Source organism: Macrobrachium nipponense, chromosome 39, assembly GCF_015104395.2.
Source record: "Macrobrachium nipponense isolate FS-2020 chromosome 39, ASM1510439v2, whole genome shotgun sequence".
NCBI lineage: Eukaryota > Metazoa > Arthropoda > Malacostraca > Decapoda > Palaemonidae > Macrobrachium > Macrobrachium nipponense.
This window is the reverse complement of record NC_061099.1, coordinates 55,937,301-55,963,800: the sequence shown is the minus strand read 5'-3', so window position 1 is coordinate 55,963,800 and position 26,500 is coordinate 55,937,301.

Below are 26,500 nucleotides of genomic sequence, written 5' to 3'. Positions count from 1 at the left end.
TCTTAGAGGTGAGTCCTAAGCACTTGTTGCAATATATAGGGACTAATGGTGACACCAAATACCACGACTTGAAAGGTGTATGTGGCCGCTGGTAAAAGCCTTCATCGCCACAAGAAGCAGGCGTATTTAGTGTCCTCGGGATTCGACAAAACACGATGAAATGCTTTCGAGATGTCTGATATTAGTGCATAAGGGTGACTCCGGAATTTGATCAGCAAATCATACAACATTATGACTAGGGTAGGACCCGGATATAGAACGTTGTTTAACGAGAGTTCACCATTAACTTTGGACGAAGCATTGAATACTATGCGGAACGGTGTTGTTAGGCTCTCCTTCTTTCCTACGAAGTGAGGTAAATATTAGCCTTCAATTTTTGGATTTTCAACTTCCTTAATGAAGCCAGCTACAAGATACGTCTGAATGACGTTTTCACAATTGTTACGATATTTAAGATTTTTTCTGAACTGTCTTTCTAGAGTGTATAATTGGGCAAGAGCATTTTGATAGTTGTTATGGGGTCATTCGGATCCATGGAATAGTAAGTTGACTTGGTATCCATTCTCGGTTTTAGTGAACCTTCAGCATGGCAGTTTGTTCAGAAGTAGAGAATTGTTCGTTCGGCACAATTCCGAGTGTGTCTACTTTCCACCACATGTCAACATTGACACTTTCAATGAGACGACACACTCACAACATTCGAACAGTTGAAACTCGCAACCCGTCCAGGGCCCGCCGAGGCCCAAACCATATGGCGCAGTACCACTGTGAGTGACGAACACGCTCACTCCATCTACTTTATCCATACCCAGAACAAAACGGTTAAAGTAGTCTGCTCCCACGAGCAGATTGATATTCCTAAGAGTGTCATTTCTTATATCGTCATCTGCCATCACACATCCCTTGTTCTGCAGATGACTCTTTATGTTACACAAACCCATGTTGTGAATGGGGGTATTAACATCGTCATGAACAACTAATTTTACACTAAATACTCTCGGCCCCATATGAACACAGCAAGAGTCAGGATTCCAGTCCAGAGACCAGCACAGAAAGCAGTCCGGAGTGGAGTGGCACCAGACCTTTGAAATTTTTCTGACATTATTTTTTTTACCCTGGAGTTTTCAAGTGCCATGGAGCGATAAACTCCACCTAGGCCGAGCGATAGGATTTCATGTTCGGAGAGAGGCAACACGAGTAACTGGACTATCCATCTTACCACGAAAGACCAGGATCTAAAGAACGTAAGTCAGTTGAGAGAACCTATGCAGGCTCAAAAGGATTGATCTGTTTCTTAGATATAATTACGCTTATTATAGTTTAAATTATGGTCGCCACACGTCGAAAAATTAAAGTAAAGGATTTTATCATTATAATTATCCATTATACTTGTGCCTTTGGTTTATAAACCAGTAGAGTTTCATTTTGACTAAGATTAAACTACGAACGTAATTCAAATATATTTTTTCTTATTTAGTAACGAGTGTTCATTTACGAAATTTACGTTTTCACGAAGCTAGCTTGCTGAATTTCTTTCCCTTCTCGTTAAATTCGTCGATTTATTTCTTACGTTAAATTGATTCTTTTCAAGAGCGTATATTCTTTTTATTATTTTAGGTCCTTTACATATGGTAGATGAGTTACTGTGGAGAGGAAGTGGTGCATACATCCGAAGACAGCTCTTTGGGTGATTTCCTCTCAAGACAAGAAACGGCAGTTCAACATTTATAATTTCACTTATTAAACTCAATAGTTTTCTTCGTCTTTGGTTTAAATCCTCACTGTCAATTCATAATTTTTACCGTAAGTGCGTTCCTCCTATTGGTTGGAGAAAGTTTCTTTCAAAGTACTTCTTGTCATTGAAGGTCGCGCTGTTTTAAACTGGCAGACCATCGAGGCTGGGGCATGACGTCACTGTACATTGCATGATGTCACGTCAAGTCACAGTGGCTCAAATTTGCATTGGTTGCTGAACTGCTCATCTCATCTGGTATTCTTGGGGTGGGGGTGGGATCGGTCTGTATACTTCCAGTGCCATATTTAGCGAGGGCTTCTCTTGTTGTATATGGAGTGCCTTGAGTAGTCATTGTCATGAACCAATTTCTATTTCATCAGGTTCTCAATAAAAAAAGGACTGGAACTGGAATAACCAAGGAACCCATAGACAAATCAAGGCGGAGAGAGCAAAATAAATAGCTAAAAATACCTTAAATCTATTTATTAAACATATTTCTGTACAGAGCAATTTACATATTTACCAGTTAGTTAAGGATTTAACCTAAACAATCAAAATTAACAATATAGCATTAAAAAAACTTACCCCTCCCTACCTAAAATAAATATTTATAAATTATTTTTTTAACCCACCACACACTCCCCCAAGACCACCAGAGAACTCCTAGCCACACCAGAACCAATCCTGGCAAGGTCGCCATTTTCTATCTAAACATAAAGAACTTCCTTTGCCCACATTCAATGGTGAAAAAAGCAAATTCGCCACTTTTAAGGAACTATTCGATGTTCATGTGCATCAGCACACCGATCTGGACAATGTGGCCAAATTCACCTATTTGTTAGGGTCTTTAGTAGGAGAGCCGCTCAGGGTAGTTCAGGCCTTGAATGTAACTGCAGCCAACTATCGGGTGGCATGTGATTTGTTAGACAAATGCTATGGTAACCAGCATCAGGCACTGGTCATTCTACATCGGTGGTTATCAAATATCTTTGTCCCTAAATGTAATTACCTTGACCTTACAAACTTCCATCTCGAGCTTACAGTACTAATTGAACAAATTAAACGTCTTACTGATTCTGCGTTGGATCAAGGTTTATTAATCAGTCTCATTAACCAAAAATTGTCACAAGGTCATATATATATGAAAGTCATAGAATATCTGCAAATGTGATTTTCCCTTGGATGAACTCTTTGAAGCATTAGATTTTTCATACGCTCTATGGAAGACAACTCTTTACAGCAAGGCGAAAAGTGTTTCACCGACAGTGCATATGAAGGGGTTGGAAACCAATGCCCCTCACACAGTGACATGTCCATTTTGCAATAATAATCATTCAGCTTAGAATTGTATAAAGTATCCAAATGTTGCATCCAAGAAACGCCAACTTATTTTGAACAAGAAATGTTTTAATTGTTTCGCTTCTGGACACGCAAGTAATTAGTGCAGTAGCAAACGTAACTGCAAATTGTGTGATGGACACCATCTCAGTTTGATCTGCTAGAGAGAGAGAGTAATCAGTCCAGATCCGTTGCGCACACTGTCAACCATTCCAACTCCTTGTCCTCTACCAGACCATCTCATGTTGTCTCACAACCTGTTAAGTCACTCATCTCACAATAACATAAACAATCTATTCCCTCCTAACATAAAGATAGAAAAGCCTTCTGCTAACGCTAAAGTCTTTAAAAATCAACCTTCTGATGAACTACCAGTCACCTTGTTGCCCACTGCAACTGCAATGATGTACGGTCATAATCAACTGTACAAAACACACATGTTTCTTGACACCAGTAGTCAGAGAAGCTTTATTTCAAGTTGGTTGGCTAAGAAATTGAAGTTACCTGTAGTAAACTGCATTGTCTTAAACATTGCACCTTTGGTTCCCAAATTGTAAAGGAAGAATTTGATGTTGTTTCAAGAGCGTATATTCTTTTTATTATTTTAGGTCCCTTTACATATGGTAGATGAGTTACTGTGGAGAGGAAGTGGTGCATACATCCGAAGACAGCTCTTTGGGTGATTTCCTCTCAAGACGAGAAACGGCAGTTCAACATATATAATTTCACTTATTAAACCTCAAATAGTTTTCTTCGTCTTTGGTTTAAATCCTCTCTGTCAATTTTCATAATTTTTACCATATGGCACCCGAAACAGGGACATGTTGGTTATTTGCTAGTTGTTGCCGTTTTCTCCGTCCTTTGTTTCTTTTCCGCTCGGCCATTCGAAATTGTTTTGGTGATTTAGGGTTGTTTTTTAACAACTGGTTACTTTTAGTTAGAGGTCTTAATGACTCTTCATTGTGCCCCTTGAGCAAGTTTTCTGTCGGGAGGTCTAGTTCAATTTTTTTTGAGTGAGTCATTTGTGACTTTCTAGATTATATTCATTTCATTATGTTGTAAGGAGATCGCAGGCATGTCAAAAGACTTTAAATTTCTGATTAGTTCTTAGGGCTAATACGAGGACAGGTCAACCGTATTCATTCTGAATTAGACAGTTTTGGTAATAATACTCCTCAGGAGAGAGAATTCCTTGTTAGAAAATTGAAAAGACTCAAGGATGAGCTTGAAAAGGCCGACTCGGTCATTCGAACCCTGAAATGGGAATTAAACTCCGAGGATGAGACGAAAGCCATAGCTGAAATGATAAGAAATTGAAGAATGTTGTAAGTATGAAGATAAGATCAGTGAATGTTTGTCTACTCTGTCTCATCTGGCTACATCCAGTCCAATCCTTCCAGTCCAGAAGTTTCTAGAAGCACATTGAGCAGCATGCTAAAGAGCGCAAACTGCCCCTTTACCTAAATTCACAACGTGAAGAGGGAGAGGATCTTATTAGGTTCTTTCAGCAATTTGAAGATACGACGAAACGCTTCAGTTATTCTGACTACGATAAATTCTTACTTTTGAAACAGCAAATTTCAGGGCGTGCCTTATCTTTGATAAATTCCCTGGACAGCATACAGCATCTTATAACGTAGCAAGAGAGCTTTAGTTTGAATGCTTTAGCCTCTCCCGTCACTAGAAAATTCAACGTCATCAACAAATGTCGAATCTGAAGCTTGATTACAATACAGAACCGTTTGAGTACATAGGGAAAAGTTAATTCTATTTGCGGATCCATTAGCGCTTTGAAAATAACCTCAGAGGATATTTTACAGTATTTGCCTGGCATGGTTTGAATGAGAACTTCCAGTCCTCATTTAATTCATATCACCAACGAAACCAGGCCATCTTTGAATCAGATAGGAGATAAATTTTTGAAGCCACTGAAAGGTACTTAACCATCAACGACAGTATAAAAATTAAGCAGAAAACAGAGACTTTGTCCTAAGAGAGCTACGAATTTTGCTGCAAATGTTAATTACCAAACAGGCCCGTCACTCAACGTTTTCAAAGTGTGTCCTTTATGTAATGAGGATGGTGACTCCTCTCATCCCATTCACAAGTGTGAAAAGTATCCTGAACCTAGGTTAAAAATCAACAAACTGAGAAATTTGAAGGCTTGTATAAAATGCGGCAGGTTGGATCATAAAGAGGATACTTGCAAATTTCACTTCCGGAAGCGTTGCGATTGTGGCGCTTGGCACTTCAAATTTCTATGCATGAGCCAAGAAAGCAGTGGAGTCCTGAGGGATAGTGGTCAAAGTAATGTAAAATAAAATTGAAAAAGGAAAATTCTAAACAAAGTGATCGAGTTGTGAAGGAGAGTAATTCAAGCATGATATTTGTTGAGAAATTTTCTGAGTCGTTCAAAGTCACAGACTGTAGCCACGCAATACTCCCTACCTTTTCTTGCTTTCTTCAGGGAGAGACAAAAGATTCGTTGGCATGAGGGACAGCGGGTTGTCAGTCAAACTTCATAACAGAGGAGAGGGCAAAGTATGAAAACTTGCCTGTCATAAATTCTGATCTCAGAATCAAAATCAATGGATTTAACTCTTCCAAAGTTTATCATACTAAGTCTTACAAAGTGCCTTTGACGATTGGAGATCATATTTACGAGATTGAAGCAACGGGTGTGCCCTCTATTCACACTTCTTTGAAATTGCCTGGCTTGCAGAAAATCGTTCGGGAATTTATGAACAGGGGATATTCCTTGGCTGATGATTTCTTAAAGGACGGAAAAGATGAAATTAATAACATAGATTTTATTCTTGGATCAAATTTTGCTTATTATCTTCCTGAAACAACAGTTTAATTTGGGGGTAATGAGAATGATGCACCGTCGGTTTATTCCTTGACTGCCGCAGGTGTAATGCTAGTGGGGAAGGGTAACACAGATCAAATTTGGAGCAATTTGAAGCACCTCCCTCCTTGTTTTGGGGAAGAAAAGACAAAAGCTGAAGTGCCTTTGTATACCTGTGAGGATCTTGCCCTTTCAAGTCATAATTCTTTAGATCCTCTCCTAGATTGTGATGATCTGACTGAAAGTGAAGGCAGGATAACAATAGTGAACGATGCAGGGAGAATCAACTATGCTTCCTTGGGAAGAGCTACTCAAGAGATCCTTGATAAGTGTTGCACAGATACCTTAAATTATGACACGCAAATATTTCCCGGTAAGGTAGTTGAAAACGAAAGAATAATAAATTATGTTCTTCAAAATACAAGGCGTAATGAAGGACGGCAGGTTAATCATGCCACTAATCTGGAATAACAAAGTGAAGCATTTGCTAGGGCAAAATAAAACTCTAGCTACTAAAATTCTAAATTCAAATTTCCAAAGATACTACTCTAAGGGTGATGGAGTAAAGTTGAAATTAATCGACCAATGCTTTAGAGAGCAATCTGAAAACTAGGCATTATAGAAACAAGAATTGACAACCTTGATCAGTACTTAGAGGAAAATCCAAATCACAGTTTCTTGGCCCACATGGCAGTATTTAAACCAGAGCGTGACACTACAAAATGCCTGAGTAGTAATTTTTATCTCAATTTATGTGAAATAATCCTTTACAGGGAGTAACCATGAGTCACAATCAAGCTATGTTGAGTGGACCTTGTTTAAACCAAAAGATCACACAGCTTTATTACAGCTACGCTTTGATTCCAAACTCCTGTGTTTTGAATATTAAAAAAGCCTTTCTCAACATATGCCTCTCTGATCTAGATTCCAGCAAATTACTTTTTTCTATGGCATCGTAATGTACAGAAAGGAGATTACAGTATTGTTGCATATCGTAGCCTAAGACTTCCTTTGGTCTTGTTTGTTCCCCACCATGCATATTATTACTTGGACTATATAAAATTTTGATGATTGACACTGATAATGATGACCAGGTAATTTGCTTAAAAGACACATTATTCATTAATATATATGGATAATGGCAGTATTACTGCAAATAATAGTGAAAAATTGAAGTGGGCCTTTCAAGAGTTAAAAGGAATATTTGAGCCCTATAAATTTTATCTTCTGCAGTTTGTAACAAATGATACTGAAATTCAAGAGGAATTGATAACAGCTCTGGAGAGAAAAACTAGCAGATCATCAGATTACTCGGGGCTCTTATGGATCGAGTGATGATACCCTATCACTAAGCCTCTAGTTTTAAGATGGTGAGGCAAATACAAAGAGGAATGTTTTGAAAACTTTATTGCCAGTCTACTTATGATATTTGGCTTTACTTTGCTCCATTCTGAATCGAGCACGGCTCTTTCTACATAAATTACAATGTGATTCGTCTGTACCTGGACTCCAAATTGCCGGATGCAGAAATTAAAGAATGGAAAAAACATATTGTCGACAGCAAAGTCCTCTCCCAGCCTCGGAATTAGAAGATTTGTGGCCAGAGAAATGGAGAATATAAACTGATTGCCTTTACGATAGCAGTAAGGAATTATACGGAACTGTTGTCTTTATTCAGGATATCCAGTCATTAGTAAGTGAACTTTATTCTAGCTAAGAACCGTTTTGTGAACAAGCAATTATCTGGGAAGAGCATGCCTTCCCTTGAGTTTCAGGCCATTACTTTGGGTGCAGAAGTGTTAATAGATATCTATAAGGAATTAACTGGGCCCTCATGTGTTGAAGCAATCAACATCAAAGAACTCCATCTGTTTTCGATAGCTTTGGTGTCCTTATCCTGGATTAATTCCTATTGTTATAAATTAGATAAGATGCATAAACACAGCACCTTTATTCGTAATAGGTTAGAACATTTAAGTACCTTGTGTGAGACGCATCCTATAAGATTTCAATTTGTTTCAGGTATTGAAAATCCAGCTGACCTTGTCACTCGTGTAGCTTCATATAAACTACAGTTAAGTCTAATTTCCTCTCTGGGCCAGTGTTTTTGAAAGAATCTGCTAACTTCTATTCAAGTCGCAGTGATATAATCAATATCATTGTACCAAACCCCAGTGCAAAACCAGTGGATGTTTCGGAGAATTACAATCAAATTAATTTCGGCTCCACCGAAGAGGAATGTGCAGAACATTTAGCTTCAACAGGCGGGGTGTTCTGGTTTCTTTCAAATCCGGCCAAATTACTACTGGTGCAGCCGGTAAGGGAGAACCGGAGCACTTGGTGACTGTGAACAGGTTTTCCAGTTTGTCGAGGCTTGTATCTGTTCATAGGTACGTGCTTAAGTTTATTGGGAGCCTAAAATGCAAACTTTACTCCAAGTATCCTGAGAGGTATGGAAACCTGAAAGTTCTTGACGAAAACTTATATGCCAGGGCAATGAATTACATAATTAGAATAGAACAGCACATTTATTTTCCCGAGGTATTCAGGTATTTTGACAGTGATTCTAAGTTCGTTAAAGATATCCCAAACATTGTTAATCAACTCAATGTATATCCTGATAATGAGGGAATTCTAAGAGTGAAAAGCAAATTCTCAAGATGGAAAAATGATAAGAATTACAGATTTCCTGTTTTGCTCCCTAAGAATAGCTACATCACAAAATTAATTGTTTTAGATTTGCATGAGAAAATGTATCACTCAGGCTGTTACAATTTGGTTTTGTCTGAATTAAGAAGACAATTTTGGATTCCACACTGTTTCTCTGTGTGAAACGCATCCTGCAAGAATGCATACTTTGTAGAAAACTGAAGCAGAGAGCTATTAAAACTAAATCAATCCCTCCCTACAGGTTATTCAGACAAGAACCACCTAGTGTTCCCTTTCGTACAATATTCATAGATCACATAGGCCCTTACTTTGTACTTTACAAATGCAAAAAGGTGAAAGTCTGGATTCTTTGCATAACTTGCCTTTGGTCGAGGGCTATTAATTTAAAAGTTGGTCTTGACATGACCTCAGGTGAGTTCATTAGAGCTTTACAGCTTCATTCATTTGAATATGGAGTGCCTGAATTATGTTTATCTGATCTTGGTTCATCCTTAGTTGCAGGAGCTAACGTAATTACTGATTTTCTGAATGATCCAGAAATCCAGAACTTTTTTTGAAGAAACAAGGAGTACGTCCATTAAATTTGAGCAATATTTTAAAGGCCATCATCCTCTTGGGGGATTAGTAGAAGTATGTGTGAAGATGGTCCGCCAGTTGCTTCATTGCTCAGTCAAGAAAAATGTTCTTCAGTACAGAGATTTTGAGTTTGTGGTTTCACAAACTATTCACTGGTTAATCGAAGGCCTATGCTTTCTCGGAAGGTCTAAGAGACACCAGTGATGACGTAATTCCAGACCCTAGTACCCCAGAGAAGTTAATACATGGCTTGGACTTAGTGTCTTTGAATCTTATTCCAGCCATGCAGCCGCTTCACACTAGCAATGATCCTGATTGGTCTTTAAAACACTGACCCTATTGATACCATAAGAACCGTTATGAGAAACTGAAGAAAGTGCGCACGCACATGATAGAAACCTACAATGCAGAATTTTTGAATAATTTGATGACTCAGGCTGTCAATGATAAAAGTAGATATAAGCCGGTTACCCACAAAAAATTACAAGTAGGGGACATTGTACTGATAAAAGAGGAGAATTGCAAACCTACCAATTTCCCATTGGCAGTTGTTAAAGACATTACAACTAACGTAATTGATGAAGTAACTGACGCTGTTCTGCTTAAAGTTAAAAACAGGGAGATGGTTCGACGCCACGTCACATCTTTAATCCCCATATTAAAGCGCAATGAAATGTCACAATCAAATATTAAAACATTGAAAGATCATATTTCTGTTAATATTACCGATCCCACTGGCAAACCTAGGGGAAGATAAGCCCCAGAAAAAAGAGAGGCCCAGAGGAAGCTGCTGTGCAAAGCATGCAAAAGACTCGAGGTATGATCAGTGACATTTGAGGGACCTTTCAGGAACATACCTGTATATAGTTGGGTTTATTAACTGTACATAATTTTGCTCATTTCACAATTATATATATATTTTCATATATAATTTGGGATTAGTCCTACATTTACTAAGGATAGAAATGTAGAACCCTTGGCCTGGAATGTAAAAGAAAAGGCTGAAATTTTTCTAGTTATTCCAGAGTTCTACATTTAACAAAAAATTAAATGTAGAACCCTTGGTGTGGAGTGTAAAGAAATATCTTTATGCTTTTCGTGATTTTCTGTTTGTATTGAGAAGTAACATTATGTCTTTGTTTACTTTGATGGTGGTTGGAACTATGGGCATATGTTTAATGGTAATTTGTTTTATGGTTATAGGATAATTTGCGACTTTGTTTACTATTGAGCCTGAATAGTTCTTAAAACTGACTGTTTGACAGTTAAATATCCACTCACTCTGCCTTTTGAGTATTTATATTCAGCGGTGCAGAATCCAGGCCAGAGGCAGATGCCAGTAGGACAGTTTTTCCAGCGGGGGAGAGTCAGGATTCCAGTCCAGAGACCAGCACAGAAAGCAGTCCGGAGTGGAGTGGCACCAGACCTTTGAAATTTTCTGACATTATTTTTTTTACCCTGGAGTTTTCAAGTGCCATGGAGGCTCGATAAACTCCCACCTAGGCCGAGCGATAGGATTTCATGTTCGGAGAGAGGCAACACGAGTAACTGGACTTACCATCTTACCACGAAAGACCAGGATCTAAAGAAACGTAAGTCAGTTGAGAGACCTTATGCAGGCTCAAAAGGATTGATCTGTTTCTTAGATATAATTTACGCTTATTATAGTTTAAATTATGGTCGCCAACACGTCGAAAAATTAAAGTAAAGGATTTTATCATTATAATTACCATTATACTTGTGCCTTTGGTTTATAAACCAGTAGAGTTTCATTTTGACTAAGATTAACTACGAACGTAATTCAAATATATTTTTTCTTATTTAGTAACGAGTGTTCATTTACGAAATTTACGTTTTCACGAAGCTAGCTTGCTGCAAGTTTCTTTCCCTTCTCGTTAAATTCGTCGATTTTTTTATTTCTTACGTTAAATTGATTCTTTTCAAGAGCGTATATTCTTTTTATTATTTTAGGTCCTTTACATATGGTAGATGAGTTACTGTGGAGAGGAAGTGGTGCATACATCCGAAGACAGCTCTTTGGGTGATTTCCTCTCAAGACAAGAAACGGCAGTTCAACATTTATAATTTCACTTATTAAACTCAATAGTTTTCTTCGTCTTTGGTTTAAATCCTCACTGTCAATTCATAATTTTTACCGTAAGTGCGTTTCCTCCTATTGGTTGAGAAAGTTTCTTTCAAAGTACTTCTTGTCATTGAAGGTCGCGCTGTTTTAAACTGGCAGACCATCGAGGCTGGGGCATGACGTCACTGTACATTGCATGATGTCACGTCAAGTCACAGTGGCTCAAATTTGCATTGGTTGCTGAACTGCTCATCTCATCTGGTATTTTTGGGGTTGGGGGTAGCTCGGTCTGGTAATACTTCCAGTGCCATATTTAGCGAGGGCTTCTCTTGTTGTATATGGAGTGCCTTGAGTAGTCATTGTCATGAACCAATTTCTATTTCATCAGGTTCTCAATAAAAAAAGGACTGGAACTGGAATAACCAAGGAAACCCATAGACAAATCAAGGCCGGAGAGAGCAAAATAAATAGCTAAAAAATACCTTAAATCTATTTATTAAACATATTTCTGTACAGAGCAATTTACATATTTACCAGTTAGTTAAGGATTTAACCTAAACAATCAAAATTAACAATATAGCATTAAAAAAACTTACCCCTCCCTACCTAAAATAAATATTTATAAATTATTTTTTTAACCCACCACACACTCCCCCAAGACCACCAGAGAACTCCTAGCCACACCAGAACCAATCCTGGCAAGGTCGCCATTTTCTATCTAAACATAAAGAACTTCCTTTGCCCACATTCAATGGTGAAAAAAGCAAATTCGCCACTTTTTAAGGAACTATTCGATGTTCATGCATGGCAGCACACCGATCTGGACAATGTGGCCAAATTCACCTATTTGTTAGGGTCTTTAGTAGGAGAGCCGCTCAGGGTAGTTCAGGCCTTGAATGTAACTGCAGCCAACTATCGGGTGGCATGTGATTTGTTAGACAAATGCTATGGTAACCAGCATCAGGCACTGGTCATTCTACATCGGTGGTTATCAAATATCTTTGTCCCTAAATGTAATACCTTGACCTTACAAAACTTCCATCTCGAGCTTACAGTACTAATTGAACAATTAAACGTCTTACTGATTCTGCGTTGGATCAAGGTTTATTAATCAGTCTCATTAACCAAAAATTGTCACAAGGTCATATATATATGAAAGTCATAGAATATCTGCAAATGTGATTTTCCTTGGATGAACTCTTTGAAGCATTAGATTTTTCATACGCTCTATGGAAGACAACTCTTTACAGCAAGGCGAAAAGTGTTTCACCGACAGTGCATATGAAGGGGTTGGAAACCAATGCCCCTCACACAGTGACATGTCCATTTTGCAATAATAATCATTCAGCTTAGAATTGTATAAAGTATCCAAATGTTGCATCCAAGAAACGCCAACTTATTTTGAACAAGAAATGTTTTAATTGTTTCGCTTCTGGACACGCAAGTAATTAGTGCAGTAGCAAACGTAACTGCAAATTGTGTGATGGACACCATCTCAGTTTGATCTGCTAGAGAGAGAGAGTAATCAGTCCAGATCCGTTGCGCACACTGTCAACCATTCCAACTCCTTGTCCTCTATGGTCTGCCAGTTTAAAACAGCGCGACCTTCAATGACAAGAAGTACTTTGAAAGAAACTTTCTCCAACCAATAGGAGGAACGCACTTACGGTAAAAATTATGAATTGACAGTGAGGATTTAAACCAAAGACGAAGAAAACTATTGAGTTTAATAAGTGAAATTATAAATGTTGAACTGCCGTTTCTTGTCTTGAGAGGAAATCACCCAAAGAGCTGTCTTCGGATGTATGCACCACTTCCTCTCCACAGTAACTCATCTACATATGTAAAGGACCTAAAATAATAAAAAGAATATACGCTCTTGAAAAGAATCAATTTAACGTAAGAAATAAATCGACGAATTTAACGAGAAGGGAAAGAAATTCAGCAAGCTAGCTTCGTGAAAACGTAAATTTCGTAAATGAACACTCGTTACTAAATAAGAAAAAATATATTTGAAATTACGTTCGTAGTTAATCTTAGTCAAAATGAAACTCTACTGGTTTATAACCAAAGGCACAAGTATAATGGTAAATTATAATATAAAATCCTTTACTTTAATTTTTCGACGTGTTGGCGACCATAATTTAAACTATAATAAGCGTAAATTATATCTAAGAAACAGATCAATCCTTTTGAGCCTGCATAAGGTCTCTCAACTGACTTACGTTTCTTTAGATCCTGGTCTTTCGTGGTAAGATGGTAAGTCCAGTTACTCGTGTTGCCTCTCTCCGAACATGAAATCCTATCGCTCGGCCTAGGTGGAGTTTATCGCTCCATGGCACTTGAAAACTCCAGGGTAAAAAAATAATGTCAGAAAATTTCAAAGGTCTGGTGCCACTCCACTCCGGACTGCTTTCTGTGCTGGTCTCTGGACTGGAATCCTGACTCTCGCTGGAAAAACTGTCCTACTGGCATCTGCCTCTGGCCTGATTCTGCACCGCTGAATATAATACTCAAAGGCAGAGTGAGTGGATATTTAACTGTCAAACAGTCAGTTTTAAGAACTATTCAGGCTCAATAGTAAACAAAGTCGCAAATTATCTATAACCCATAAAAACAAAATTACCATTAAACATATGCCCATAGTTCCAACCACCATCAAAGTAAACAAAAGACATAATGTACTTCTCAATACAAACAGAAATATACGAAAAGCATAAAGATATTTCTTTACACTCCACACCAAGGGTTCTACATTTAATTTTTTGTTAAATGTAGAACTCTGGAATAACTAGAAAAATTTCAGCCTTTTCTTTTACATTCCAGGCCAAGGGTTCTACATTTCTATCCTTAGTAAATGTAGGACTAATCCCAAATTATATATGAAAATATATATATAATTGTGAAATGAGCAAAATTATGTACAGTTAATAAACCCAACTATATACAGGTATGTTCCTGAAAGGTCCCTCAAATGTCACTGATCATACCTCGAGTCTTTTGCATGCTTTGCACAGCAGCTTTCCTCTTGGGCCTCTCTTTTTTCTGGGGCTTATCTTCCCCTAGGTTTGCCGTGGGATCGGTAATATTAACAGAAATATGATCTTTCAATGTTTTAATATTTGATTGTGACATTTCATTGCGCTTTAATATGGGGATTAAAAGATGTGACGTGGCTCGAACCATCTCCCTGTTTTTTAACTTTAAGCAGAACAGCGTCAGTTACTTCATCAATTTACGTTAGTTGTAATGTCTTTAACAACTGCCAATGGGAAATTGGTAGGTTTGCAATTCTCCTCTTTTATCAGTACAATGTCCCCTACTTGTAATTTTTTGTGGGTAACCGGCTTATATCTACTTTTATCATTGACAGCCTGAGTCATCAAATTATTCAAAAATTCTGCATTGTAGGTTTCTATCATGTGCGTGCGCACTTTCTTCAGTTTCTCATAACTGGTTCTTATGGTATCAATAGGGTCAGTGTTTAAAGACCAATCAGGATCATTGCTAGTGTGAAGCGGCTGCATGGCTGGAATAAGATTCAAAGACACTAAGTCCAAGCCATGTAATAACTTCTCTGGGGTACTAGGGTCTGGAATTACGTCATCACTGGTGTCTCTTAGACCTTCCGAGAAAGCAATAGGCCTTCGATTAACCAGGTGAATAGTTTGTGAAACCACAAACTCAAAATCTCTGTACTGAAGAACATTTTTCTTGACTGAGCAATGAAGCAACTGGCGGACCATCTTCACACATACTTCTACTAATCCCCCAAAGAGGAATGATGGCCTTTAAAATATTGCTCAAATTTTAATGGACGTACTCCTTGTTCTTCAAAAAAATTCTGGGTTTCTGGATCATTCAGAAAGTCAGTAATTACGTTAGCTCCTGCAACTAAGGATGAACCAAGATCAGATAAACATAATTCAGGCACTCCATATTCAAATGAATGAAGCTGTAAAGCTCTAATGAACTCACCTGAGGTCATGTCAAGACCAACTTTTAAATTAATAGCCCTCGACCAAAGGCAAGTTATGCAAAGAATCCAGACTTTCACCTTTTTGCATTTGTAAAGTACAAAGTAAGGGCCTATGTGATCTATGAATATTGTACGAAAGGGAACACTAGGTGGTTCTTGTCTGAATAACCTGTAGGGAGATTGATTTAGTTTAATAGCTCTCTGCTTCAGTTTTCTACAAAGTATGCATTCTTGCAGGATGCGTTTCACAACAGAGAAACAGTGTGGAATCCAAAATTGTCTTCTTAATTCAGACAAAACCTTGTAACAGCCTGAGTGATACTTTTCTCATGCAAATCTAAAACAATTAATTTTGTGATGTAGCTATTCTTAGGGAGCAAACAGGAAATCTGTAATTCTTATCATTTTTCCATCTTGAGAATTTGCTTTTCACTCTTAGAATTCCCTCATTTCAGGATATACATTGAGTTGATTAACAATGTTTGGGGATATCTTTAACGAACTTAGAATCACTGTCAAAATACCTGAATACCTCGGGAAAATAAATGTGCTGTTCTATTCTAATTATGTAATTCATTGCCCTGGCATATAAGTTTTCGTCAAGAACTTTCAGGTTTCCATACCTCTCAGGATACTTGGAGTAAAGTTTGCATTTTAGGCTCCCAATAAACTTAAGCACGTACCTATGAACAGATACAAGCCTCGACAAACTGGAAAACCTGTTCACAGTCACCAAGTGCTCCGGTTCTCCCTTACCGGCTGCACCAGTAGTAATTTGGCCGGATTTGAAAGACCCAGAACACCCGCCTGTTGAAGCTAAATGTTCTGCACATTCCTCTTCGGTGGAGCCGAAATTAATTTGATTGTAATTCTCCGAAACATCCACTGGTTTTGCACTGGGGTTTGGTACAATGATATTGATTATATCACTGCGACTTGAATAGAAGTTAGCAGATTCTTTCAAAAACACTGGCCCAGAGAGGAAATTAGACTTAACTGTAGTTTTATATGAAGCTACACGAGTGACAAGGTCAGCTGGATTTTCAATACCTGAAACAAATTGAAATCTTATAGGATGCGTCTCACACAAGGTACTTAAATGTTCTAACCTATTACGAATAAAGGTGCTGTGTTTATGCATTTATCTAATTTATAAACAATAGGAATTAATCCAGGATAAGGACACCAAGCTATCAGAAAAACAGATGGAGTTCTTGATGTTGATTGCTTCAACACATGAGGGCCCAGTTAATTCCTTATAGATATCTATTAACACTTCTGCACCCAAAAGTAATGGCCTGAAACTCAAGGGAAGGCATGCTCTTCCAGATAATTGCTTGTTCACAAAACGGTTCTTAGCTAGAATAAAGTTCACTTCTAATGACTTGGTATCCTGATAAAGACACAGTTCCGTATATATCCCTTACTGCTATCGGTAAAGGCAATCAGTTTATATTCTCCATTTCTCTGGCCAACAAATCTTCTAATTCCGAGGCTGGGAGAGGACTTTGCCTGTCGACAATGTTTTTCCCATTCTTTAATTTCTGCATCCGGCAATTTGGAGTCCCAGGTACAGGACGAATCACATTGTAATTTATGTAGAAAGAGCCGTGCTCGATTCAGAATGGGCAAAGTAAAGCAAATACATCATAGTGACTGCAATAGTTTCAAAACATGCCTCTTTGTATTTGCCTCACCATCTAAAACTAGAGGCTTAGTGGATAGGGTATCATCAACTCGATCCCATAAGAGCCCCAGTAATCTGACTGATCTGCTAGTTTTCTCTCCAGAGCTGTTATCAATTTCCTCTTGAATTTCAGTATCATTTGTACAAACTGCAGAAAGATAAAATTTATAGGGCTCAAATCCTTTTAACTCTTGAAAGGCCCACTTCAATTTTTTCACTATTATTTGCAGTAATAACTGCCATTATCCATATATATTAATGAATAAATGTGTCTTTTTAAGCAAATTTACCTGGTCATCATCATCAGTGTCATCATCAAAATTTTATATAGTCCAAGTAATAATATGCATGGGGAACAAACAAGACCAAATGGAAGTCTTAGGCTACGATATGCAACAATACTGTAATCTCCTTTCTGTACATTACGATGCCATAGAAAAAGTAATTTGCTGGAATCTAGATCAGAGAGGCATATGTTGAGAATGGCTTTTTTAATATCAAAACACAGGAGTTTGGAATCAAAGCGTAGCTGTAATAAAGCTGTGGTGATCTTTTGGTTTAAACAAGGTCCACTCAACATAGCTTGATTGTGACTCATGGTTACTCCCTGTAAAGGATTATTTTCACATAAATTAGATAAAATTACTACTCGGCATTTTGTAGTGTCACGCTCTGGTTTAAATACTGCCATGTGGGCCAAGAAACTGTGATTTGGATTTTCCTCTAAGTACTGATCAAGGTTGTCAATTCTTTCTATAATGCCTAGTTCAGATTGCTCTCTAAAGCATTGGTCGATTAATTTCAACTTTACTCCATCACCCTTAGAGTAGTATCTTTGGAAATTTGAATTTAGAATTTTAGTAGCTAGAGTTTTATTTTGCCCTAGCAAATGCTTCACTTTGTGATTCCAGATTAGTGGCATGATTAACCTGCCGTCTTCATTACGCCTTGTATTTTGAAGAACATAATTTATTATTCTTTCGTTTTCAACTACCTTACCGGGAAATATTTGCGTGTCATAATTTAAGGTATCTGTGCAACACTTATCAAGGATCTCTTGAGTAGCTCTTCCCAAGGAAGCATAGTTGATTCTCCCTGCATCGTTCACTATTGTTATCCTGCCTTCACTTTCAGTCAGATCATCACAATCTAGGAGAGGATCTAAAGAATTATGACTTGAAAGGGCAAGATCCTCACAGGTATACAAAGGCACTTCAGCTTTTGTCTTTTCTTCCCCAAAACAAGGAGGGAGGTGCTTCAAATTGCTCCAAATTTGATCTGTGTTACCCACTAGCATTACACTGCGGCAGTCAAGGAATAAACCGACGGTGCATCATTCTCATTACCCCCAAATTAAACTGTTGTTTCAGGAAGATAATAAGCAAAATTTGATCCAAGAATAAAATCTATGTTATTAATTTCATCTTTTCCGTCCTTTAAGAAATCATCAGCCAAGGAATATCCCCTGTTCATAAATTCCCGAACGATTTTCTGCAAGCCAGGCAATTTCAAAGAAGTGTGAATAGAGGGCACACCCGTTGCTTCAATCTCGTAAATATGATCTCCAATCGTCAAAGGCACTTTGTAAGACTTAGTATGATAAACTTTGGAAGAGTTAAATCCATTGATTTTGATTCTGAGATCAGAATTTATGACAGGCAAGTTTTCATACTTTGCCCTCTCCTCTGTTATGAAGTTTGACTGACACCCGCTGTCCCTCATGCAACGAATCTTTGTCTCTCCCTGAAGAAAGCAAGAAAAGGTAGGGAGTATTGCGTGGCTACAGTCTGTGACTTTGAACGACTCAGAAAATTTCTCAACAAATATCATGCTTGAATTACTCTCCTTCACAACTCGATCACTTTGTTTAGAATTTTCCTTTTTCAATTTTACATTACTTTGACCACTATCCCTCAGGACTCCACTGCTTTCTTGGCTCATGCATAGAAATTTGAAGTGCCAAGCGCCACAATCGCAACGCTTCCGGAAGTGAAATTTGCAAGTATCCTCTTTATGATCCAACCTGCCGCATTTTATACAAGCCTTCAAATTTCTCAGTTTGTTGATTTTTAACCTAGGTTCAGGATACTTTTCACACTTGTGAATGGGATGAGAGGAGTCACCATCCTCATTACATAAAGGACACACTTTGAAAACGTTGAGTGACGGGCCTGTTTGGTAATTAAAATTTGCAGCAAAATTCGTAGCTCTCTTAGGACAAAGTTCTCTTGTTTTCTGCTTAATTTTATACTGTCGTTGACTGGTTAAGTACCTTTCAGTGGCTTCAAAAAATTTATCTCCTATCTGATTCAAAGATGGCCTGGTTTCGTTGGTGATATGAATTAAATGAGACTGGAAGTTCTCATTCAAACCATGCCAGGCAAAATACTGTAAAAATATCCTCTGCAGGTTATTTTCAAAGCGCTAATGGATCCGCAAATAGAATTAATTTTCCCTATGTACTCAAACGGTTCTGTATTGTAATCAAGCTTCAGATTCGACATTTGTTTGATGACGTTGAATTTTCTAGTGACGGGAGAGGCTAAAGCATTCAACTAAAGCTCTCTTGCTACGTTATAAGAATGCTGTATGCTGTCCAGGGAATTTATCAAAGATAAGGCACGCCCTGAAATTTGCTGTTTCAAAAGTAAGAATTTATCGTAGTCAGAATAACTGAAGCGTTTCGTCGTATCTTCAAATTGCTGAAAGAACCTAATAAGATCCTCTCCCTCTTCACTTGTGAATTTAGGTAAAGGGGCAGTTGCGCTCTTTAGCATGCTGCTCAATGTGCTTCTAGAAACTTCTGGACTGGAAGGATTTGGACTGGATGTAGCCAGATGAGACAGAGTAGACAAACATTCACTGATCTTATCTTCATACTTACAACATTCTTCAATTTCTTTATCATTTTCAGCTATGGCTTTCGTCTCATCCTCGGAGTTTAATTCCCATTTCAGGGTTCGAATGACCGAGTCGGCCTTTTCAAGCTCATCCTTGAGTCTTTTCAATTTTCTAACAAGGCATTCTCTCTCCTGAGGAGTATTATTACCAAAACTGTCTAATTCAGAATGAATACGGTTGACCTGTCCTCGATAGTTAGCCCTAGAACTAATCAGAAATTTAAAGTCTTTTGACATGCCTGCGATCTCCTTACAAACCTAATGAAATGAATATAATCTAGAAAGTCACAAATGACTCACTCAAAAAAATTGAACTAGACCTCCCGACAGAAAACTGCTCAAGGGGCACAATGAAGAGTCATTAAGACCTCTAACTAAAAGTAACCAGTTGTTAAAAACAACCCTAAATCACCAAAACAATTTCGAATGGCCGAGCGGAAAAGAAAACAAAGGACGGAGAAACGGCAACAACTAGCAAATAACCAACATGTCCCTGTTCGGGTGCCATATGGTAAAAATTATGAATTGACAGAGAGGATTTAAACCAAAGACGAAGAAAACTATTGAGTTTAATAAGTGAAATTATAAATGTTGAACTGCCGTTTCTCGTCTTGAGAGGAAATCACCCAAAGAGCTGTCTTCGGATGTATGCACCACTTCCTCTCCACAGTAACTCATCTACCATATGTAAAGGACCTAAAATAATAAAAAGAATATACGCTCTTGAAAAGAATCAATTTAACGTAAGAAATAAATCGACGAATTTAACGAGAAGGGAAAGAAATTCAGCAAGCTAGCTTCGTGAAAACACGTAAATTTCGTAAATGAAACACTCGTTACTAAATAAGAAAAAATATATTTGAATTACGTTCGTAGTTAATCTTAGTCAAAATGAAACTCTACTGGTTTATAAACCAAAGGCACAAGTATAATGGTAATTATAATGATAAAATCCTTTACTTTAATTTTTTCGACGTGTTGGCGACCATAATTTAAACTATAATAAGCGTAAATTATATCTAAGAAACAGATCAATCCTTTTGAGCCTGCATAAGGTCTCTCAACTGACTTACGTTTCTTTAGATCCTGGTCTTTCGTGGTAGATGGTAAGTCCAGTTACTCGTGTGCCTCTCTCCGAACATGAAATCCTTATCGCTCGGCCTAGGTGGAGTTTATCGCTCCATGACACTTGAAAACTCCAGGGTAAAAAAATAATGTCAGAAAATTTCAAAGGTCGGGTGCCACTACACTCCGGACTGCTTTCTGTGCTGGTCTCTGGACTGGAATCCTGACTCTCCCCCGCTGGAAAAAAACTGGTCCTACTGGCATCTGCCTCTGGCCTGGATTCTGCACCGCTGAATATAATACTCAAAAGGGAGAAGTGAGTGGATATTTAACTGTCAAACAGTCAGTTTCAAGAACTATTCAGGCTCAATAGTAAACAAAGTCGCAAATTATCCTATAACCATAAACAAATTACCATTAAACAAACAAATGCCATAGTTCCAACCACCATCAAAGTAAACAAAAGACATAATGTACTTCTCAATACAAACAGAAATATACGAAAAGCATAAAGATATTTCTTTACAGCACTGCACCACCAACTAATGTAAAATCAATGCATGGTTAATCCTTACTGACCTACCACTATATATTGAGTAGATCCTGACAGCATCTACAGTCTATTCCAACCCACTGCCATGATCATACTCAGATCATACTGAGAGAAACATTGGCCACAACCCTGCCATTATATAACAGATCATACTGAGAGAAACATTGGCCACAACCCACTGCCATGATCATACTCAGATCATACTGAGAGAAACGTTGGCCACTCAAAAATTCGACTAAACCCAACATTGACTTACATCGTGATTAATTTATTTACCCTCCTTAATAAATAAATTTAATGCAATAATATCCCTCAAATTGACTCCTGATGAATCATATCGGCATAATACTCGCCAATTGCAATAACAGAGAAAAAGCATTTTTATTAGAAAAAGAGAGAAGACTATTTACAAGTTAAATGCGCTGATGCCACTGTATCTTCAGTTATACCTATTATTTTTATTATTGGGGATCCCACAAGCCTTTGACCTATTTGAATGTTCTGTAACTAAAGTAGTAAGCTGTAGACTCCGAATCTTACTAGTACCTCGCCTCAGAAGGTTTACACAAAAAGTACTAATGGTCCAGTAGAAATTGGCATGGACACAGACATTTTGTATAACAGCCTTTTTTTTTGTACTAAACACTTCATTCTGATGCCAATAAGATGCAAAAAAAAATCAACAAACAGCCCTGGAGAAATGTGTTTTCTGGGCCAAAATCCAAAATAGCTGTCCTCGTCAGGATAAGGAATTTCTAGCACTATATAATGATATTATTCAGTAACTATCAATTTCTGAGAACAAAAAGCCAACAAAATAACACAGAGACATGTGAAGGACTATTTATTGGGTTCAAAAACATCTTTGTACACCATAATAAAGATAAATGCAAAATGAAGGCCATTGGCATAGTAAAAATTATATACAAATGTCTCTTTTCATGATGATAATATAATGAAGTGTTCATCCTTTTTGTGAAACAAGAATAGCACAAATATTGTATTTGGTGCACCATTAAGCACACCATCATAAAAAAAATCCTTTCTGTCAAGCTAGGATTATGATAATAAGCAAATAAACACTATGAGACACAGTTCAGTATGGGGTAAAAAATAAGCTTAATTAGCTCTCAATATATGCACTGTTTCTGTCATACCAGTAATTAAACTTGCAACATGCATTAAAGCTTTCAACAGAACATCATGAATTGGTAGTGATATCCTGGTCTTATAGTAGAAACGTATACTTTGATAAAAGAATTCAAAATGCAAGGGGAAAAATACCATTGTTATGTTTCATGACCTGAAACTTTTGAGTTTGGTAGCAGAAGTGTCTGTCAAATGGCTATGAATAAAAGTATGAGATTAAGTGCATTCTAAACATTGTCATCAGTGTCTTAGAAGCACTCAAGTAGTTTCGGTCTGTTTTCACAATGTGCACTGCATTTGCAATGAATGCTGCATGGCATGCTTTTTCGGGCACAGCTGCTTGAAACACATTGGCGCTTGGTGCTCTTACTTGAACAGCGAATATCCTGTAGGAGATCTGGTGGTGCAGGTTTTATATCAGTGATAATTGGTACAACTGACCCAATTTCAATGTTGATGCCATATTCCTCCTTTTTTAGTACTGTGCTCAGGTGCTTCCATGTGCTCACTTGATGATGCACCCTTAAAGAGTTAAAGTGGCAGGCTTTACCTGTGGGTGGCATGCGCTCCACTGGGACATACTTAGGAGAAATTACATTCAAGTAGTGCATCATGTTCAAAGTCACGTTTTTGTCCCATACACCAACATGCAGAGACACCACAAACTTCTCTCCCACATTGTCAATGGTTTTCTTATCAGCTGTTATGTCTCCAAATAACTTCATCTGTTGTCGCACTTCAGCTGATTATGTGAGAATATTCAATGTTTTCAGTTTGCCCATCCCAAAGAATGTTGAGGTGGTATCACAGCCAGATATGGCATGCACAAATAACAAGCTCTGGCACAACTTCTTTCCCAAAGACTGATGGAGGCTCTGAATAGCTATTGTATGTTGTCTTGTCATCGTGAAGATGGTTGTCTTTTCTTGTAGGTGGCACAAGAGGAGTACCAACATGTCTGTATCCTCAGCCTGGACACAAACCTCTTTGTATTCCTGGGCTAGCTGAAGAACCTTGTGGACAGTGGCAACATCTGCATCGCCTTCATCACCAGCATGCTTCACAGGAATGCCGGTTTCCTGAAGAAGTGTTCCTAATAGTTTGATGAAATTTTGCTTATTCTTCATATTGGCTGTCTTGTTTCGTGGCACTGGTGTTTGCACACTCACCAAAATGTCTGGAGCTTGTGCAAGGTGCAGTTTTCTGCGCTTTTGTTCAGGATCTTTGGTTGCTTGGATTTCATAGCTGTCAAATATTACCCAGGTAAGCGTTCCTCATCCCTTCTACGTTTAACAACTGATATGAAGAGTTCACAAACATTTCCCATAGTTCCAACCTTAGGCCAAGGTATCTGATGAATGAGCACACACCCATCAATGACTTTTGGAACTGAATTATTGAAATCATTGGTGCAAACCTCTGGATTCATCTGAATCAGGGGTTTTGCAAGCTGTAATTTCTGTGATTTGTGCATGCTCCCATCATCATAAAAGAGAGCAGGTGCTACTATTGCTAACTCACAGGCAAATACACTTTGCTGTGGTGGACCATTAACACATGCACTGGCCAGTAAATAAGCTTTGGTATAGTTCACCAGATGACGTGCAAATGCTGTCACTTCCAACCTTCAGTGGCTTGCACATTGCCAAGAAAGTTGTAGCCTGATGTGATCTTTTCAGAGAAATTTCTCCATACTTCTTGTCATCCAGAGAATCCTGAATCCTCCTACCAATGGTAACAGCTTCATCAACAATAACCCTTTCATCAGCAATTCCTGTTGCAACGTTAATAAGCTGATTTCCATCCTTGCTCACAAAAGGGTTATGAATTTCAAGGAACTTTTTGAGAGTCTTTAGATCCTTCAAGTCTTGCTTGATGTTTCCTGGATGAACATCTCAATGTTGTTCTGTCCAGGTCCCAGTGAAAGTGTCGGTCAAACAAAGCAGGGCATCTGTGAACTGGGTCACAACATGCGCAGAAAGGAGCCACTTTGCCTTTGCTGCCTCTTTGTGTGTGATGTTTATTAGGCCTCCTTGTGTTTTCCCAGCACTTATCAGATATTGTTCGATGGTCGTGTCTGACCAAGTTCCACTCCAAAAGAGTTTGTTATTTCTCCTTGCAGTGAAAAGTCCTTTTTCTAGTAGTACATCAAAGCATGAGCACAGTCTTGCAAGCATAATTGTTGTGGCCTGCAGCTGCCAGATATGGTAGCATTTCCTGGGTTGCCTCAAGATGAAGCTTCCAAGATCCACACCGTTCAGCTAGCATGTATTGCCTAACAATTGAGACAAAGTTCATGAACAGTCCACAGTTTAACCATTTTTGATCCCTCTTGCAAGCTCTTCAAATCACATATCTCTGGTGAAGTTACCTCCTCACTTGCATTTGCATCACAGGCATTGCAGGTGGGGCTGTGCTCGTCTGAATAGAATGATTGATTCTGATCAATATTATTACTTTCCACCACTGACATAAGATAAGCATCAGAATCCTGATCAAGAAAAGACCCCAGTGTGCCCTCAGGCTCGCTCTAAGTTTGGTCACCATCACCTCCCTGCATAAGCACAAGATGCAGTGCTGCATCAGTGAGAACACAAGTTCGCAGTGTTTTTATGTAAGCCTTTCCTTCCATCATCTTTGGAAGGGATTTTGTGGCATATACAGTTTCACATACTTGCTCTAGTCCACTGCCCTCCATGAGCTTGCACCCAGCTCCAAGGAGAGACATCAGCTGATGGAATCCTCCTAGTCTCAAGAAGAGTTTCTGGAATTCAGGTTGGTGATGATCAAATGTTTTATATAATGATTGAATGATTGATTACATATTTCATTTGGCTTTTATTACCTCAAAGGCCATCGACATCCATTTTGATCTTGCATGCTCTCTGATAGAATGATTCATCAAAAGTAAGGGGTGCACAACAAATCCCTGCTTTTTTTGCCTGTGATATCACAAACTCCATTGTGCTCACCACTGCCTCATTGTTGTCAGGATTCAAAGTCATCATTGAATTGTAAACAACATTAGTGCATACTATCTGACCCTTAACACAGGTCGACATGAAACCTTGCCAATTCGGAGGGTTTGGGGTTACAAGGCTAGAGTACAGCCACAATGTGTCCAAGTGCTCAAACTGGCTCACAGGATGATTAATTGGTTGGACAGTTCTGATTCTGACATCAGCCATTAAAGACTTGAAGGGGGCTTGTATGGATGAATAATTTCTCCAAAGTCACCAGCTTCTGGAACTTCTGCCGCACTTATGCTTTGACGTAGAATGCTGCTTGCATGGATGCCATCCTCTTTGGATGCCTGCTGGCATGCTATGATACCCATAACATGGCTAGTATTATGACTAGACACAGTGTCCTCATTATAGTCAAAGTTATCAGCCACCCACTGGCAAAAACCACCTCCTTCTTTGCTCACAAGTCCAGGTGCAAGATCATGAATTGTATGAGTAACCGCAGCAAAACTTTCAAATGCCATAACTTGGTCATAGGACACACATAAACCAAGAGATGACAAAACATCATGAATTACTCTGGACCATGTAGTCTGATGAATGAAAAGGCTTACCAACATCATGAATAGTGAAGTGTATGACTGTTTTCCTGCTGCCTGCATGATTACATGACAGACATGTCTGAAGAAGTTCTTTTTTCACTTTTGCAGAATCCCTTTTGGAATCATCAAATAATGTCTGGACAAGTTTTTGCAAACTCTCTGATATATTGGCTTTCAATTTGTTCAGATCAACATCACCAGGTACTGAATAAGTATCAGTGGGGCAGTCAATAGCTTCACCAAAGGTTTCTTGGAGCCATCTATTCATGTGAGCTGTGGTATAAGCAGGTACATCCTGTGGCAAGTGAGTTGCCAGCTTTTCTCTCAGATCCTTAAGTGTAAACTGGCA